The sequence below is a fragment of the Manis pentadactyla genome, chromosome 19 (assembly GCF_030020395.1).
Source record: "Manis pentadactyla isolate mManPen7 chromosome 19, mManPen7.hap1, whole genome shotgun sequence".
Lineage (NCBI taxonomy): Eukaryota > Metazoa > Chordata > Mammalia > Pholidota > Manidae > Manis > Manis pentadactyla.
In genome coordinates, this window is record NC_080037.1 from 4,340,259 (window position 1) to 4,354,080 (window position 13,822).

The following is a 13,822-nucleotide window of genomic DNA, read 5'->3' on the forward strand; positions in this document are numbered from 1 at the left end:
GGGTCCGGGGTTCCGAGAAGCCTAGAGGTGGTGACGAGATAGCAGCTTTCTATGAAAACACTGCCACTGCCCGGGCGTGATTCCTACTCAAAGAGATCAAGTGATTTAGTAAATCAGCAGAAGAGCTAGGCAGTCCCTTTTTACTACCATCAGACAACCTGCCATAAAATAAATCACTCATCTAAACCCCAGTTTAGTTGGAAGCAGCCAAGTCTTTGTTGAGAGGGAACAGGAAAAGAATTTCCAATTTTAAAAAAATCGAAAAAATTTGGGGTAGGTTAGGAAAAGAGAAAAGCGACCAAAGGCGGCAGAGGAGGCCCATGTTCGGTCACATTTCGGGGACGGGATGCCAATGGCAGGGACTACGAGGCCAGTGGCTGTCCAGTGGAGGGCTGTTCCAGGCGGGGCACACACCTCCCAGGGGGATGTGCCAGCACCAGCTGTCCCCCAAGCCCTGGCAAGGCAGCCCATGGGGTGTGACGGGGAAGGCGGGCATGGACTCGATAGGAGGGGAGTGCAGATGCTCAGAGGGGTCCGTTATGTCTACACCAACATAAACACATGCTCCTGGCTGCTGACAGGCATGACAAGAACCAGCCTTGAAAGTTGTTAGAAGGGAATCGCAAGGCCTGGGCGGAAGGGAGGCATGGCACTGCTTTCATGGAACACGAGACCGCTGAGCGGGAGGTCCGGCCACGTGGACCAGTGGTGACCGTTAGGAGCAGAGGACAGGAGGCACGGGTGCGAATGCAGCTCCGTGGTGGGCGGAGGGGAGGGTGGAGCAGGGAGGGCGGCTGGCCAAGGAAAGGAGGGTGTTTGCACCCACGCACACCAAAGGCTTCAGGACCCCACTCCTGTCCTTTCACACCTGACCGCTAATTAACATTCTGCCGGCGAGGTGCTGGTGACAGCACAGGTTAGGGCATCTCTGAGGTTTACTCGTGGACTCTTTTTCCAGTGAAATCCTGCTGTAGGCTCAGGAGACAAAATGGGCAATTGCCTCGTTGACTGATCTCTGAATAATAGAGATTTAGTCCTGTTATTCAGTTCCTGGAATTCATTTACTGGGATCTCCAAAGTCCTCTAAAGAACTGAGCATGGCTAACAAAGGCTTCCTGAAGAAAGTAACTGAGGGCCGTACCCACTTCCTGGAGAGCAGCCCCTAAAGGCGTGGGAGCCCCTCCTCCTCTCCCCACAGCGCTGGTATTAGAGCTCGGCAGCCCCTTCCTCCTCAGCTCCACTGCCCAGGGAGTCCCCTCCGGGGAGGGCACTGTGGGGAGGGCTTCTGGGCGTTTCTCTAGGGAATTTTAATTGCTTTACCAACAAAAATATTCACGGGCCATTTTAAAATGAAGAAAGGAATCACCTCTGAGCCACTCCTACTAAGTGACTGTAACTGTGCCGCTTTAGCTAGGCCGTTACAATGAGTACGCTGGGGCAAAATTCTATTCTCTAATGCACCTTCCTGAATCTCATGTCCAGTAAACTCCCGAAGATGCCACAAACTCTGGGAAAGCAGCCACCGAGGCTGACGGGAACCACCCCCTGCACCTCAGAGAAGCTGGGGCTGATGACACACGAGCCCGGGGGGAATGCCTTCAAGCGGGTCCTCCTGGCTACACATAACCAGTCCCTTGGGCGTGTGACCCGACACTGAAAGATCTTACAGTGATTTCTGGTCTGTAGCAAGGAGAAAAAGAACAACGTCCTCTTACTGACCCTGCCCGCCTGGGGCCAGCCTGCACTCTGCCCATGAGGTGTGGTCCAGACCCCCCACAGTCCCCGAGGCTGAGGTTGCCTCACTAGCTCTGTTAGTTTATTCCTCTAGCAAAGGTCAGTTCATTCTGAGAAGCGGGGGAAGCAAAGAGGCGGCATCCACAGGCCGGCGTGCCAGTCCCCGATCCCCCAGGGGCTGGGCAGGTGACCGTGGGCCTGTGGCCACTGCTGAGCTCCAAGGACAGCATTCCTTTCCAGACCTCTCAGTCTCATCCAGCTCTACTGTTCCTTCTAAACAATCAATGGGAAGCACCAACCATCCTACCTAATTAGTATTCTGCTTGGTCTTGAAATTGAACTGGTTTTAAATAAAGGAAGGAAGAGTAAACTGCTAAGGGTGGCAGAGGACACGGAAAGGATGCGCTGCAAGCTCCCACCCACCCCGGAAGCTCCAGGACAGTCACAGAGTGTTTAACACTGATTTACACGGACCTTCCGCCCGCCAGGTATGAAGGTCATTTTCCCCCCCTCCTGTATACATTTAGTCGGGGGAAAAAAAACACAGACGGAGTAAAAATGTTAGCATTTCGCTTAGCTTTTACATCATTTTATGAATCCTGGAATCCAAAACGCTTTAAAAGAAATATTTGGATTCACTAAAATTTAATATAATTGATTTCTAAATGTGGCCAGAAAGGAACTAGTATGATAGAAACACAATGTACTATAACATATATAGGTTGCTTGAAGAATATAAAAGAATGGAAAGATGTGGGAAAACAAAATGAGCCCTGTCCGAATACCCTTTAAATTATACTTGAATCATTATGAAAATGGAAAATTTCAAGAGTATCTGTCAGAAGCCACCCCTCCCCCCAGATATATAGGAAACAATATAAACAAGAACAGCCCTTCACCTTGCACTATTTCACCTAGAAGATCCCGGTTCTGCGGGTCTTGGGCTGTGTCTGTGTGCTTGCAGGCGGCGTGCCTGGCCCCATAAACACGGTATGCACACATCTCTACTCACGAGGGGAGAATCTGAATGTGCCACTATAAAAACGGGTGTTGGGATGCACTGACACGGAAACTATTCAGCTAGTCAGTTCAAAAAAACCCAACAACGTTAAATAAATAAATGTGAAGGGTGATACGTCTAAGCAGAACTGATGGTTACCTATTTATTGCTTGAAGCCAGCACTCCGGCGAGGGGAAGACAAAATGAGTACTTAAAAGCTCCTGTTTATCTCAGTGGCACCACGCAAGACTCAAACAAACCTTTCGCCAGGGCACCAGGGATGTTAACACGCATCCTCCAAGATCCAATTTCAACCAGCGTGGCCCGCTACCTAATCCGGCAAACATCGCGTCTGATCAGGTTCCTTCGTCCCGGGGGGGCCCCCGCCCCGCCCCCACCTCTGCCTCCCCAGCCGGCTGCTTTTACTGAAACCGGTTTTAAAGGGCCCAATCCCCCGTTTATGCCGGCGCACGTAGGGGCTTAATAGGCAGGTCTGCCCGTACACATCCACTACCAAAATGCAATCACCTGCCGTGGACCTGCGGTCCCCAGAAGGATCACCCCAAAAGACAACCCTTTCTGGAATACTTCTTAAAGGGATTTCTTTCTCACCAATCATCCCCCTTATGTGAGAGACGGTCAGGGCAGGTAAGTGATTTATATAGAAATTGTCACAAGCCCTTTAAAAAGCATCTGATGTCACCTCTCCCTTGCTGCCCTCACTGGCCCTGGGGTTAATTCTTTGGTAAAAATGCCAAGATAAAGGGACTGTCACAGCACTGCTGGAGATGCTCTCACAACTGGTCTCCTGCTGTCCTTTATTTATTTCTTTTTCTTCACACGAGGAGAAAAACAAACTAAACCCAAAGGCGCATTCATGATCCTTGGCAGGAGGGCTGAGCGCTGGCGTTTTGTCCTTGCTGGGGCAACCCGGGTCCCGAGCAGCTCCAGCCAAGGCCCACTAGAGGGCACTCTTTCTTCACCAAGGACCGGCTCTGCAGGGAGGGTCCCGCAGTCTCCCTTCCCTCCCTGGCTGGTGCCGGGGAAATGCCCAGATTCAAGGTTCCACAGGTAAGGCAGGCAGCAAGGGGAGGACAGATTTACAGGAAGGGCCGCCTTCGGATACGGTCAGCAGCCCAGAGACCCAAAGCTGGGCTGAGGCTCACACCCTCTGGCCCATCTCTTTGCTTGCTTTGAAGGCAGTAGCCTTAACATGCATGGAGGCTGTCCTACTGTCCACCACCAGAAAGACAGTTGGGAGCATGGAGCTCCCCACCTCACCCCCAGGACTGCTCGGCCATCGCCCAGTCGGTCAGACCTTTGGACAGAAGCTTGGGGCAGAAATAGGGTGTCCTTGCATTTCCAGAAACAGAGCAAAGAGCTCCTGAAAACACCACAGGTGCATGTCTCTGCTCATAAAGAACTTGCACACACTGAACTCCATGGCCTTAGAGAGCATGGAGTCACACTGCAAACGTACACAGCAGCTGAGTGAAGCTTACAAAGGCCGAGTCATGATAAAGTCACTTTCCCAAAAACAAAGCAAATGGGACACAGCCAAGACTAGAATCTAGGTCTCCAACTCTTAGAAAATTATTCTCCACTGCAGCATGAGGGTCCCGACTCTCCCCCAGACGGTAGCCAATGGATGTGGGAGCACCATGCCTGTGCACACACACACATACGCACACACACTCAGGTATGATCACCACACACACACACGCATGCATGCACGCGTGTGCCGCTGTCCTTTGATGCGCAGGCCATGACTGATGCCCCAGGGAGGGGACAAGCAGACGTGGGGCAGTGAAGGAAGGAAGTTCTTCTTACTGAATTCTCCGATTCCTTCTTTCTGCCAGTGGCACCTTAACAGTCAGAGTCACTGGGCCCCATGACAGGCTACAAGGCCCTCTTCCCTCTTGGCCAGAGACCACTCGCCACTGTCCTGTGAGACTTTAAATCTCAGCTCCTTCATGAAACCTACCTTAACAATAGCCAAAAATGCATTCCCTGGCCCCTGAGCCATCAGGGCACATACTGTCTACGCCTTGGCTAGGGTGCAGCTTAGAACACCCCAGGCCACACCTGCCACCTGGCCAGCAAGGCTGTGAGCCCCTGAAAGGCAATGACCACCCGTCCTGCATCTGTGTATCTGCCCTACGACCTCACAGAGCTCCAGGCACTAAGGGCCTATTCAAGGGCTGTTCAGAAAATTATGTATTTCTTAGTACATGAAAGCATGAAGGAGGGCGGGACGCAGGACGGTGCGATCCAAAGCTCTCTGCCTGGATCTGCAGTGCTCGGCGAGGCAGTCCGTTCTCTGTACGTGCTCTTCTCCCTGCATGCCAGTTACAAGCTGGACCCGAGCCAGCGTGCTGCTGGGTGGAAGGGGTGGAAGGGATGGAAGGACCCTCCCTCAGCCGCCTCTTTCACATCCACTTCAAAAAGCTGTCAGATCTGCCTTTTCAAATCTGACACTTCTAAACAAGCAAATCCGTGCTGTCATTAAGCCAGGGCCTCTGGGACCCATAGCCTGGTGTGTCCCCCATAAGTCAATGTATCCACGAGGAAGGCTCTCTGTGTTGGGGAGAGCCTGGCACGTGGCTGGTGCCTGGAGAATTCCTGGGGGGGCGGACAGTGGACCCCAGCAAAGGCGGCCACCCATACGATGTTAACCACAAATGAGCCCCCGGAGGAATTCTCGGTTCACTTAAACACACTGCTGATTCAGCACCTCTAAGGTGCCAGAAAGAGGTGGTGCTGGATTTCCAAGATGAATCAGGCCTGGGCTCTGGCTTCAAGAAGCCCACGGTTGACACCCCTTTGTCCCCCCTTACCCATGACACTCGCTGCCCTGAGGCCTGTGGTGGACCCACCAAGTCCCCAGGTTAGGTGGCTGCCAACCAGAAAAATCTCAACTGAGACACACCCTCTCATCCTTGCCCCAGTTCTTTCCTTTCCTGTACTCATGACGACATCCACAAATCGGAAACTCCTCGGCTCAAGCTGCGAAATCACCGTGCAGTAACTGCATTCTTCTAAGCCAGAGGTGGGACCAAAACCTCCAGGTAGTGGCTGGAAGCTTCAGGAAGAATGCCCTGATGGTCTTCACCCTTATTCTCAACCCCCTACTCTGCTTGATAGAAAAGCTCTCTTTTGGGTTTTTTTATAGTTTGCCCATCAAGTAAGTGGAAATGGTTATCAATTCATTTTCCGGAATTTTACAAACCAGCCTGACAGACAGCTGCCACTCAGGGCTTCCGGACCGCATGGGCGAGCCAGCCACCCCGAGCCGACGCCTGCCGGACCAGGTGGAGATCCTTGGTGCTGCAGCTGGCCCGCGACAGCCTGGTCGGATGAGGAGCCCAGGCGTGTGAAACCTTCAAATGCTGAAAATGCCCTGGGACTCGCAGTGCTGGCTCAGCCCCTGAGAAGTTTGGGGACACAAAGGTGGGCCCTGTAGGTGGGGCCGCCAGAGGAATTCTCGGTTCATTAAACACATTCCTGACCCAGGAAATGCTACCAGCAGTATATTAGACTGAGATATCTTCTAGCCCTTTCAATTTTTTTCCTTGGTTTGTTAAGCAGGTAGACCAAGCTAGGGGACTTGAGGGCACTAGTCAATCAACGGCAAATTTTGAGATTTCTCAAGTATTTCACCCCACAAATGTTTATCGAGCACTTCCTATGGGGCCGGGAGTTGTGCTGAGTGTCAGTATAATATGTGGTCATCGACCAACTGCTCACTGCTTCATATTTAGCCAACAGCCCCTAGAAACAGGCCCTTGTGTGAGGTTTTAGGGCAAGAGGTAAAAATAAAAATATGACACTCTTGAGATGATTTAAAGATTTTTTTTTTTTGCATTTGTATTTTTGGGTTCCTTTTGGAAAACCTATCAGGCTTTTCTGGTCATACCTTTTTCTGGGCTAGGTTTCAGCTGCTGGGGTCAGGTGCATTTTCAAGTTCTAGAGAGATGCTCAGGCAAGGGGCTTAAGAGCTCAAGCTTGGACTGCTGCTCGGGGAGCCCCTCTGCCTTAAGAGTCACTGCAGAGGTTGGTAGGAAGTGGTACGTAAAAAGATGAAAAATGTGGAGCCACTGATCGGAGGCTCGCTGTTCCTTCCCTGGAGATGCAAGCTCCTCTCTACAATGGTTGTTTCCAAAGGAGGTGACCACAGAGAAAGCGAGAGAAACTTCTCAATATTCTCTTGCCTTAGAGGACAATGTTCTGGAGCCTGGAGTCTGACAGGGACCTAACACACTGACTGCTGGTGCTAATGTATGATAGATTTCCATCATATTTTAATATCCCCCTGAAAGATGAGTGTGGGCCCGGGGCTCTCTCATAGCTAGCTCTCATGGCATAAAGGAAGGACGCTGGTCTAAAGCCAGGGACAGAACTCGCTCTGCGTGGCTTTGCCTCCCTTAAGCTCAGGTTCCTCATCACCTAACAGCCAATCATCATCTCAACCACGTCATAATTCTCATTAAGAATTAAGTAAGGTTATTTTTACAAAAGCACACGCCCATGCGTGGTAACTGGTAGGTTTTCAAATGTTAAATCTAAATCAATCCCACTGAGGAAGGTCCCTTTGGGGAGAAAAAGAGCAATCGATTCGGAGTTAAGAGTTTGGTTTCTGTATGTTAGGAATCAGCAACACGGAAGGACCCAGGGCACATCGGTGGGCGTGCAGACACGTCCCTGGACACACACGCTCCACCTACTATCCTGTTCCCAGGCAAGCTCACACTGACACGATCATGGGCCAAGAGATGGACCCTCAGCCAACAGAGTACATTTCAAAAAGTCATCTTTTTCTCCTTTTTCCACCTCTTCATGTTCCTTTCTTGCCATTCTCTCCTTCACTTTAAGAATTCCATTTCCACTGAAGCCTGCAGGGTCCCCTCTTTACACAGAGCCCCCGACTTTAGTCTTCCTAAGCCAGAAAGCATCTTTGTCTTCCTGACCTTGCAGAGCTTGCCCTGGAAGCCTCGGTCCTTCTCGAAGGCTGAAAGACCCTTCTGGGAACCACTTAGCTCTGAAGCAATCTCACCTTGGATCAGACAAGCTAGCCTGGAAGTCAGCTTTAATGGCTGCTTTCAAATTTCCATTAAAAGTAAATAAATGATAACCAGAAGAGAGTAAAAGGCTCTATTCATAATCGAGGTTACAGAAAATGTGTTTCCGTTTCAAATTTGGGGTGGGTTCTCGGTTATCTTCTCTGCCAGGGCATAAGTAGAACAACACACTCCGAATACTAAAGTGCCCGTATGTTGACATGTTTGTATCACATATGGTCTTACCTTCCTGACATCCTTCCGCTGTCTCAGGACTACAAACGCTTTTCCAGCTCCTAGGGACAAGCAGTTTTCTTGCCCATCTCTACAAGGTCAGTTGTAGCAGAATTGTTTTTTTTTTCTAACCTTCCAAATAACATCATCAGAACAGAGTTGGAAATAAAGTGCACTTTGTTCTCACAAGAATCTTTCCCAGTTTTTGAAGACCACAGAATAATTCAAAGGCAGGGTTCCTAACACAATGTGATAGTGACCTTGACGGGTCCTTACAGAAGATAATTGATAATTTAGCATTACATGCTCCACGATTATTCCCAATTCCACAAATCACAGGAGACAAATACTGCACCTTCATCCTGCTGGAATTGTGCAAGGACGTGGAAATGCGCAACTCTGCCCAGTGGTCGTCTGAGACCAAGAAGGGCAGACCAAGGGCAGAGGAATGACATCAAGGATGGTACACAGCAAACCCCAGCCGCGCCCGGGATGGGGTCTGGAAGCAGGAAATGAGGTGCACTGTTCTAGCTCACTCCATCCCTTTGGCCCCTGTACCTTGGCCCTTCTACTTCTCTCCCCATTAGCCATCCAATTCCTTTGATTCCATAAAAGGACGGAAAGTAGAAGTGTGGGAGAGAAAAAAGGCCAAGTCTGTTTTTCCTGAACAAGACAAGAAGGTCTCATTGAATCTCAGGATCACTGTTACCACTGCAATGGACACAGATAATAATGCCATTTTACATAAATGTGCACTTAACTATGCTAATAGGCTGCGATATGAGCTATGATGAAGCATGTATCTCTTCCTGCTAGGGACCTGGGAGAGGGAACACCTGGGGAAGGGCCTGCCAGAAGGAAAAGGCTGACTTGCTGGTTTTCCAATGTATCCTCTTTGTAGAAACAAAACAGGGATTTTTAGCTGAGTTCATGGCCACTGGGAAGAAAGACACCTCCCAGCTTCCCTTACAGCTAGATGTGGTCACACCTTGAATGACAAAATTGTAGGTATAGATGAGTGGAAGTAGGATATAAAACTTTTCAGAATGTCCTTAAGAAGAAGGAACACCTTTCCTGCCCCTCTCCCCTTCCCTTTGCTTGCTGGAACATATGAGTCTATGGCTGGGGCTCCAGCAGCCACCTTGGGCTGCAAGTTGGCCTGGGGAATGCTGGGGAGAGAATCCAGAGAAAAGTTCTCACACCCTAGACACACTAGCCTGGATGGTCACCTGCAGATTGTATGAAACTAAGAGAGAGACAAGCATGTATTTCATTTGGGCCAAGTTATTTTGGGTGTTTTTTAGAGGTTTTTGTTTTGCTTCTGGCAGCCTAACCAATTCAAGCTAATGCAAGCTGTTAAAAAAACACTAAAAAGAAAGAACTCTAGAAGGCAGGGTGGTTTCATGTTGGTTAGAGCATCACAGAGGGAACTAGGAAGAGGCAGGTTTACTAACAAGAGGCGAGTCACAGAAACAACTGAGCAGCCACTGGGAGGAATTTCTGCCTGCAAAAAGGGAAGGTTCAGGACAGATTGAAAGAGGCTTGGTCCTTAGAGGGGCCTCTCTGGGGGCTACCTGGGCTCTTCACAGAGCCGGGAGGTCTGGGGAGAGGGAGGTGGGGAAGGCGGTGCCTCCTGGCCAGGGTGCTGCGTGGCCCGGAGGAGTGCAGCCTGGGCCAGAACACGGGTGGGTGGGGAGGGGTGGCTGGGGGTGGCAACCAGCCAACACTGCTGCCTCTGTGAAGAAGAGAACAAAGAGAGCGTTGGGTTTTGACCAGGGAGAGAGAAGACAGGCACAGAGCTGTAAACCCCGAGGCAAACAGAAGGACGGGGGCAACGTGGGAGACGCAGGCCACCGTGACTTGGCCACCTACACACAGCTCGATCGGGGACGCGTCCTTACCCTCCAGGAACATCATGCTTGCACTCTAACCAGCCTGTGCATCTGTCAGTTCCAGGAGACCCGAACAGGGACACAGAACACAGGGAACGAGAAGTCCCGACGCAGCCTGCTTGGAGAAGAAATCACCTCCATTCACTCTGATGGCAGCAGGAACCCCCCTGGCTGGAGGACACTGCATCTATTTCTGGGCACCCGAGGTCCATTTCAGAACACATGCCAATTAGCTTCCCTTTTTCTGTGATCACAAACAACACCTGTGACCCCAGACAGTCATCTCACAGATGCATCCAAGGTCGGCCAGGGTCCCGCGGGGGCAGAATATGGATGATCCATCACCACTCGTTACAAAAACCACCCCAAGCACACGGCTGGCTGCTCACGGGTCACCCAGGCTGTTCTCAGACACAAGATGCTGTGGACCCCGCAGGCAAAAGGGCTGTGTGAGGACCAAGAGGCTGAGGCTGCTTCTCAAAACTTTCCATCAGCCTCCAAAAGCATGAAGCCCTGACTGACAGGGAAGACGGGGTGGCAGACGGGCACTGTGGCAAGGTTCTCACCCTGGGCAAGAGGAGCTAAATAAGAAATGCCAGTTGCGGTGGGGGCGGGAGGTGGTGGGGCGTCTGAGATAGGAGCCCTGGATTGCAGACATGCCTCCAGTCTTTGCTAGCCCAGGAGTTGGAGAAAAGAGAACCATCTCACAGGGACCAAGAAAGGCTTGGCTTGACATGTTAAGGGAGGAGACATTTCTGTTCTGGGGAACAGTCCATGGGGCCATCCTTTCCTCAGGAAATGAGATATGGGGTGGCCCTGGACTGTCACCCCATGGAGCCCCTTCTCTTCCTAAAGGAGTGTGAGTGGCTGACACCCTGAATACACAAGCACCTGGTGGTCAAACAGGTAACTTCTCTTGATTCTGAGCACGGGCATCCTGAGCCGTCCTGAGCGGGGTGCCTCGAATGCCCACTCCTGTGTCCAGGGGGACGTTCTAAAGGAGAAGGAGATTTCAAGTAAATGACTGCAACTTATCGAAAATAATGTGCTACTTAGCGTCTGCTGCAAACGCCCTGGCAGGCAGCGAGGGGAAGCGGCGCTGGAGCAGATGGGAACCATTATGCTCTGATTTTCAGACGAGATTTTTGTTGTGGCTGTTGCCTCACTTGCTTTTACATCTTGGTAAGATCAGGAAGTCAGAGAGAGCAGAGAGAAGGGTCTTGGGGCCCACTCCCTCCTCCGTGAACTACAGCTGGGGCCCCCAGCAGGCGCGCTCACCCAGGAGGCGCCCTCCCCCCGCGGGGAGGTACTGTGGGCATCCCGACCATCATCAAAAAGCATTTAGCACCACAAGGCGCACGCTAAACACATCAACGGTTGACAGAGAGACAGATGACGGACCATCTTAATTCTCCTTTAAAGATCTGCCTCCCTCAGGCTGGGCCTTATTTACTGTGGTCCTTACCACATTTATCTGAAGAAATGACTTGTTTTCTCCTCCAATGAGCGAGCCGACATCTTTCCAACCCACAAAATATCTGCTTTCCAACCAACATGGAGCGGACGCCGGCCGGCTGTTCCACCGGCCGGACGGTAGCACGGCCCCCGCATTATCCTCCTGGGACGGCCCCTGGTAAGCCACGCCTACTTCAATGAGGCCCCCGGGGCACACAGTGCTGAGCTCCGAGCATACCCCTTGCAGACTGGAGAGGAGATTCCACTGTCCCCAGGACAGCAAAGGCCACTGCCAGGGCTCAGGCGCTCTGGGGGGACTGACATAGGGTCTTTTCAGAAGCCTGATGTGCTTCTCTCCTTTGGTGCTGCCTGCTTTGCAGCGACTCTCTGCGTGACTGTGCCAGACTGGTCATGTCCACTTACGGTTAGGGACAGCCTTACGGCTCAGTTAAACCTCTCAGCCTACGTGAGTGCTGCTGGACCACACGATCCTACACACACCATCCTCTCAACGAGGACCCAGGCCGCTTTCCGCGTCAACTGGGCATTCAGCACACACACCCCGGGCAGCCACTCTCTGCTGAGTCCCACGTCCCAGCTGGGGAGACTCGACCAGACATAGGCCAGGCCTGCAGAATCACGAGGGGCAGGGAACCAGGAGCGAAGGACATGGACAGAGCAGACGGGATGACAACAGTATGGGAGAATGCTGGGGCAATGATGCTTTCTTGGGTGGGAATTAAACTTTACAGAGCATTCTGTCCCAAAATTAGCTCATTTGCTTTTATTTTTCACATGAGTATTACAGGGTATCATTAAGCCCTTTTTTGCAGAGGAGGGAGCAGAAGCCCAGGGGAGCAGAGGGCCCATGGGTGCACAAGGTAAGCAGCTGACTCATTTCAGGACTTTCTCCCTACTTCACAGCCGCTTCCAACCTCAGCAAGGCTGGTAGCAAGCGCAGGCCGGGCCCTGGAAAATCAGAGCTGAACCAGGACCCTCCTGCCCGAATTCCCAGCTGGCAATTTTCACAGGCTGGAGGCCCATGTGACCCGTCATGCGGCCTTCTGCAGAATTCATTTCTCTGCTCTCCCAAACTAGCCAAAACTAAGAAAAACTCTAGCAACACACCTGGGGCTTTCCCAGCTTCAAACCCCCTCTACCCTACTCTGTCCTCAAGTAAACCCAGAAGTCACAGAATTGTTTACACACCAAACCATCCAATAAGGCAGTTGTCCAAATGCTTTTTTAAAGCTGAATTTCTTGCTCCAGGGTCTACCATTCACTTTTTGTGGGAGTGAAATTCCAGCGACTGTAGTGTTGCTCTGCCTGGTGCAGAATGGCTTTGGGTTGCTAGCATTAAGACCTCGTTTGTTTTATTAAAGTATCGTTAATATACAATCTTACGTTGGTTTCAAGTGTACATCACAGTGGTTCAACAGGCCAGCTTATATTGTGACTGTGAATTATTGTTCCCTGTTATCTCCCTCCCCCTGCACCTGCCCCATGTCCACCCCTTGGTGACCACTAGTCCCTTCTTAGTGTCTATGAGTCTGTTTTGTTCCTTCAATTTTGCTGTTTTTATATTCCACGAATGAGTGAGATCATGTAGTATTTGCACAAGACCTTGGTTTTAAGGTTTGACATCACTCAGGAGGAGACACGCTCCAGTTCCAGGCTGCTCCCAATTTACAAACCAGAACTCCGAGCCCCCCTTCTGCCATCACATGCCCCCAAAAGGACACTTGGGCACACAGCAAAGGGCGAAGAAAGGTGCTCCGAGGTACCCCGGTGGAAGAGTAGCGTGCAACTCTATCGGGATTGTTCCATGTATGTAGGTGTCTGGTTCCTAGAAAAAATAAATAGGTATGAACCATCTCAGCCTATCCTCCTCACCTTCAAATATCTCAAACAGGTAATGGAATCATGGCAGCAGGAGGGAAAAAACTAGCCAACTCCAAGATTCTGTAAACCAATGGCAGTTACATCTAGGTAGTTCTCTTCCCTCTTCTCAAGAGGACCCAGAGGTTCTGCTCTGGGCAAACGTTCAAACCACGTCCTTAAAACTCAGGACAGCAGCGACACACTGGCAACCAGCCAGCTCTCCAGTCCTTCTGGGATGGGGCTGTAAATGTAGATGAACAGAATAAATTGCAGAAGTTTTCCTACTTTCTTTCTGCTTTGCTGTTACTGGTATAGTTCTGCATTTGGTGGAACCCTGGACTCCGAGAACACGATACTCTGGCGCATGCTCACGTCTTCCAAGAAAATTCTGACTTTTGCTCCACAGTCTGAGGTTCTGTGATGTAGCGACACTATATTCACTTGACTCTGACCCTGAGACTATTTCAGAGATGCCAAGATGAATTCAAGATATGGTTTTCCCAGACAACCGTTCTTTTGATAACCAAACATTTGCTCAGTTTGCATGTAGAAGGAAATAAAGGCTCCAT

At 50.9% G+C, this 13,822-nt stretch overlaps 1 protein-coding gene across 4 annotated transcripts in view; it reads right to left on the bottom strand.

Annotated features, from left to right (window-relative positions):
* PBX1 (PBX homeobox 1) overlaps nt 1-13,822 on the bottom strand; it is a 260,859-nt gene that overhangs the window by 51,652 nt on the left and 195,385 nt on the right. The window lies entirely within an intron of this gene.